Below are 5,950 nucleotides of genomic sequence, written 5' to 3' on the forward strand. Positions count from 1 at the left end.
CTCACTTTTTGTTTCTGCTGCCTGGTATTCCATTGTATGTGGGTAGCAAAAATGATTTATCTAGTGCCCTATAGGGGTGGCCATATGATCTCTCATCCACACTGGGACACTTTCAAGTGTGAAAGTGAGGGTCTCTATTATTAATTATACTGGAACAAAGGTATAAACTGTCCCATGCAATCTGGATGTAGGGACACTCCATGGGTGATAAACATTGGGGTTCTCTCCAGTCTTTTGCAATTACAACAGAATTGTAATTAATGTACACATGTATGGATAGGTTCATCTGCATAAGTGTCAAACATATAATTGCTGGGTCAAAGGGTGTGTGCATTTGTGCTTTGGATAGAAACTGCCACATTGCCTCTGTGGGAGTTGAACTAACTTGTTCTCTCATCAGAAACGTATGAAGGTATCTCTTTCCCACAGCTTGACCCACAGAGCATGTTATCAGACCTTTGGATTTTTGCCCATCTGATAGGTGAGAAGTGGCATCTGAATTTAGTTTTAATTTGCATTTTGTGTGCTCATTTTGACAGCACATATATTATACTATAATTGGAGTGATACAGAGAAGAGTAGCATGGCTCCTGAGCAAAGATGACACGAAAATTTGTGAAGTGCTCCATATTTTTTGGTTGCCATATGGGAGAGGGTATGGGGGGCTGGGTGGAAAAGGTGAAGGGATTAAGAAGTACAAATTGGTAGTTACAAAATAGTCACAGGGATGTAAAGTACAGCATAGGGAATATACTCAGTAATATTGTAATAACTATGTATTATGTCAGGTGGGGAATCACTAGTCAGGGGATCACTGCATAAATTATATAAATGTCTAACCACTGTGCTGGACACCTGAGACTAATATAAAATAATCTTGAGTGTCAACTGTAATTGAACAAAAATAAATGAAAAAAGAGGCATTTAAAAATTTTTGCATTTTGTTATGAATGAGGCTGAATATGCTTTAAAATCCTATTTGTGTTCTTTTTCCTATGAATTGCCTTTTTGTATCCTTTGCCTATATTTCTTACTGAGTGTTTAGAAGTCTTATCTTGAAGCTTTCCGTACATTAGAGAGATGACATCTGTAATTTGAGATGCAAATAGTTTCCCCAGATATTTGGTTGTCTTTGCTTATAGTGGTTGGTTTGTTTTTGCCACACAAAGGTTTATTTTTATTTTTTCCTTTATGCCTTTGGATTTTAAGTCAAAACTAGAAAGCCCTTCCCTGTTCCAATGTTTTCTTCTACAACTTTCATTCTTCTATTTTAAATCCTTGATACATTTGGGATTTCTCATGGTGTGCATGTGGGGTATGGATTTATATACTTTCTAATAAGTATATTACTTCTTTTCCATAGTATAATAATACAAGCTCATAGTTAAAAAGTCAAATTGTACTTAAGAAGTCTTATGCTCTGACTGTCGCCCCAGACCTTGTTAGCCACTTTCTAGTCTCTAAAGTTTCTTTTGATATTTACCTCCATATTTATAAATAGTAACTTGCACTGCTCTGTATTCACTTTATCTATTTTAAGCATGCTGTGTTGTTATGTTACATGAAAATTTAAGTGCTACACCTCCACCCCCAAGACCCTTGAATACAAATGCCGGTGAAATCTGTCAGTGTTGACAGACTGTTCACCGGGCATCTGGTACTGGGATTTGACTGTCTTCCATTTCTCTCTTTTCAAAATGTCTTTTTTCATTTTTCAATAAGTGACCTGATTTAGTAATTATCATCCCCTTTTCAAAAGTATAAAAACCAAACAAATTTGCGGGTAAGACATGGAAGTGGGATACTCCTTATTTTTTTCTCCAAAGCATTTTTTTTTCTAACTACTCCCACAGTCTTATTGTTTGAAATAGCTGGCTACATTTGTCTCTGAATAAATGACAACCCAGTGCTTGTTTTCTCTACTTCAGTGCTTTCGGCCTCACATTTCTGAGCAACACTAAGACTCTTCTGCAAATATCCCACACAGCTCTTTTGTGCCAGGCAGTGTGCCAGGTGCCGGGGCTACAGCCTTGAGTAAGACAGACGCAGCCCGGGCCCTTTCGGAGCTCACATTCTGGTAGGGGAGGGGGCAGAAACGGATATACAAGATGACAAGTATTGATAAGTGCCAAGAAGAAAAGCAGAGCAGGGAGAGCAAATTGAGTGTGCCAGTGAGACCAGGTGCTATTCTAGGAAGGATAGTTGGAGAAAGTCTCTTTTGAGTAGGTGACAAATTTGGATAGATATCTGAGATGTGAAAGGAAGTCATGTGGAAATGTGGGGCAGAGCCTGATGGGCTGGGGAATAGTGTGTACAAAGTCCCATGCAGGGCAGGTGTGTGTGTGTGTGTGTGTGTGTGTGTGTTGGGGGCACAGCAGGAAGGCAACTGGCTGCTGGGAGAGGTCGGTCGGTAACAACTTCCCTGGCCTTATCACAATTGATTGGAGGTTCTGAACATGGTCTCATTTACATTCTTAAACATTGTTTCTGGAAATCAAGCAGAGAAGTGATTATAGAGGGACACGAGTGTGAAAGTAAAATAAATTAACAAAATAAAGCTTGGTGAAAAGGTCCTTGCAATAGTTCAGGTAAGAGTTGAGGGAGTTTAGCCAGGATGATAGCAGGAGGGGTAGAAGCAGGCAGCTGCGGACTCGATTTCAGGCAGAGCCAGAATGCACAGGGAGATAAGAGAAAGAGGAAGCAGGGATGACCCTGTATCAACAGAGCATTCGTTGAACTTGGTGCCACTTGCTGAACTGGAAGACCAAGGGGGGGGGGGGGGGGGGAATTGGAGTCAGGTGTGAAATTCTTTTCAACATCCAAGTGGAGAAGAGTACACAGGAAACTATAGGAGTCTGGAACCAGGAGGGAAAAAAACAACAACGTATGAAGATGATTCCTGGGTCCTCCTACACATAGCAGCTGAAAGAGCCAGAGAATTTGACGCAAGACCTGCTGGGGAGTGGCCCGAGGCCAGAAGACTGCCAGGGCGTAGTGGGCTGTGGCATCTCTGGAAGCCAGTGTTTCAAGAAAGGGGAAGTGACAGACTGTGACAGCTGTTGCTGAGAGGTTGAGTAAGATAAGCTCCGAGAACTGACACTGGATCTGGCAAGATGTGAGCTGCTGGTGACTTTACAAGATGGTTTCAGGGGGCTCAAGGCTGACAGAGGCGTACGGAAGAGAGAGTACGCTAGAAGGAAGTGGAGGCCAGTGAAGACCTGACTTTGGAGGAGTTTTGTTGTAAAGAGGAACAGAGAGAAGGAGAAATTGCTCGAAGGGATGTGAGGTTAGGGAGGGTTTCTCATTCTCATTTTCTTTCTTAAAGCGTGGACATAAACAGCACATTTTCTTGCACAAGGGAGATGTGTGTGTAGGACAGGGGGCAATGGAAGGAGCAGATTCTTGGGTGGTGAGGGCCCTGAGGGTCGGCAAGGCCAGACATAGGAGCAGGACAGTCCACACAGGCTCCTGGAAGGCTGACATGGGAGGGAGCAACGCTGGGGACCCAGGGCAGTGGCTGTTTGTCAACCTGTGGGGTCATATGTCTTTATTTCCACAGCTGGTGCAGCTATACAGGGGCCCAGGAAGCTGAACACCAGGTGGATAGAGTTGGGTTGTCACAGAGGAAATGGGCTGGAAAGGAGGGGACAGTGGTGGGAAAGGGGATGCCTGAAGCAGAAATTCTGGAGCTGATTCAGGTACTGGTAGTGACTCTAAGGATGACCAGGGTGAAGTGGTTCAGGTGGGTCAGAGGGAAAGAGAGCAGATTAGGAAGTTGGGAAACATCCTGGAAAGACATAGTTGAAGCTGTCAAGAATGATAACAGGAGCATTTTGTGAGAAAAACACAATGGTGGTGGGGGTGCTGAAAACCTTCCTGGAAGTGGGCAAAGGGACCAGAAAGTAATAACAGATGACTGCAGTAAGAAAAGGTAGATGGTGGTGTAGTCTGAAGGCATACTTCTCAGAGAAAAAAAATGCTTCATTATTACGGAAAAAGAGGGGAGAAATATTCCAGGAGACTGAGGAGGGGAACTCAGTCAGCTCCAAGTCCTTGAGGATGCAGGACCTGTGAGTTAAAATCTGCCCTCCTCTGAAGAGAGCTGCAGGGGAAGCAACCCTGGGGTGGGGCAGTCTCTCAGAGCGAGAGGGTGACTAGACCGTTTAGAGAAGAGGCCGAGGATTTGGGGCATTTTCTGGTGACACCAGGAGCCTAGCAGAAATTCAGGGGTCAGGAAAAGGTGGCCATTTGGGTCAGATGAGGGAATATTTTGAGCTATATGGGGACCATAACAGTGTGGAATTTGAGGTGGAATCTAGCCAGGCCTGTAGAGTCAGGGGCACTTTGTGGAGAAGTGGGTAGAATGAAAGCCCCAGGGGAGCCCAAGAGCCCTGGGGCAGATCCCACCATGAGCCGGCTGTAACACACGCCATCAAGGAAGATGCTCGCTGCACATGCTGTTCTCTACCCAGCTCCTGGGGGGCAGGCCAGGTTGGGAGGGCCTTTCCTTGTGGATGTGGCCAAGGAGCATTGTGTCTACCTCCTTCCGTGCTGTGTCAAAAGCCACCGTGATGCCCACCCCCATTCCAGCAGCACTCTTCACTATAGCCAGAAGTGGTCTGTCCACACCCGGGAACATTATTCAGCTGTGAAAAAGAAGGGAATCTGGATACATGCTCCAACGTGGATAAACCTTGAAGACATTATGCTGAGTGAAATAAGCCAGACACAAAAGGACAAATACTGTGTGGTTCCACTTATATGAGGCACCTAGACTCATCAAATTCATAGAGACAGAAAGGAGAAGGGTGGCTTCCAGGGCCTGGGGAAGGGGCTTAGGGAGTTAGTGTTAAATGGGTACAGAGTTTCAGTTTGGGAAGTAAAGAAGCTCTGGAGATGGATAGTGGTGATGGTTGCACAAGAATGCAAATGTGCTTAAAACCACTGGACTATACACTTAGAAATGGTTAAAACTGGTTTTAAAAAGTCAACTTGGGGGAATCCTATGGCCTTGCAGCTACAAATTGGACCAGAATCTGTCTCCTGACCCCAGGGCTTTTCTAGGGGCTTTGGCCTAAAAGGAGGAATCAGGGTGGGTGGTGACAAGGTGGTGACGGCCCCCCCGGGGGGTGACCCTGTGCAGGACCTGTGCTGGGTGCCTAGCTGCCTCTTAGGCAGGATGTCTACTTATTCATTTGCTGCACTCAGATTTCACACGGAGACATCTGAATCCCCAAGAGTGGTGATTTGAATTGGGTGGAGCTGGGCGCCCTTGGCACTTAGCTTAGCTTGGGCTCAGCAACAAGCCCAAACGCTCACAAACAGCAGCCTGGGACTATGGTTATTTTCCTGACCTCAGTCTCAGGTGCCAACTCTCAAAACTATCATTAAAATGTCCAGATTTCTTCATTTTAAGAAAATAATGCCTACTGAACTCCATAATATTCACCAGAGTGTTTGTTCAGAGCCAGCCCAACAGCGCTTGTTGTGCACCTGACAAGAAGAGTGAGGCCTAGAAAATTCTGAACAAGAATAATGAAGGAGGACGTGCCCTACCAGACGTCAAAACACACTAGAAAGATGCAGAACTTTTCAAAAGTGTAGTACCAGCAAGAGAAGAGAGAAAAAATAGATTCGTGAATCAGAACAGAGCCCAGAAATTCATCAGTACTTAGATTGGGGGCTTAGGATCTCAGCAAGGAGGCGTTTCCAACTGTGGGGAGAGGACAGTGTCACTACTGGGGCAGTGGGGCCTTGCACGGGTCTGGGGGGAGAAGGGACAGATTAGATTCTGTGGGGACAGAGCCCCAGAAAGCAGTTTCCAGGCTCTGGGCCTCACATAGACAGGTGCTGGCTCGGGTAGTGAATGACCATCAACTGTGATTGGTTGGCCATCAGCTGTAACCGGTTAGCCAATTGGCTACTGATGTAGCTGTGGGGCTGCATTGAT

General features: G+C 45.4%; 1 non-coding gene across 1 annotated transcript; it reads left to right on the forward strand.

Annotated features, from left to right (window-relative positions):
- Nucleotides 1-523: 523 nt before the first annotated feature.
- LOC141569124 (U6 spliceosomal RNA) lies at nucleotides 524-635 on the forward strand. Its single transcript, XR_012492516.2, has one exon. It is a non-coding gene; the product is annotated as a U6 spliceosomal RNA (small nuclear RNA).
- Nucleotides 636-5,950: the final 5,315 nt, after the last annotated feature.

Source organism: Rhinolophus sinicus, chromosome 12 (assembly GCF_057876585.1).
Source record: "Rhinolophus sinicus isolate RSI-liver-muscle chromosome 12, RSI-T2T, whole genome shotgun sequence".
In the NCBI taxonomy this organism is placed as follows: Eukaryota; Metazoa; Chordata; class Mammalia; order Chiroptera; family Rhinolophidae; genus Rhinolophus; species Rhinolophus sinicus.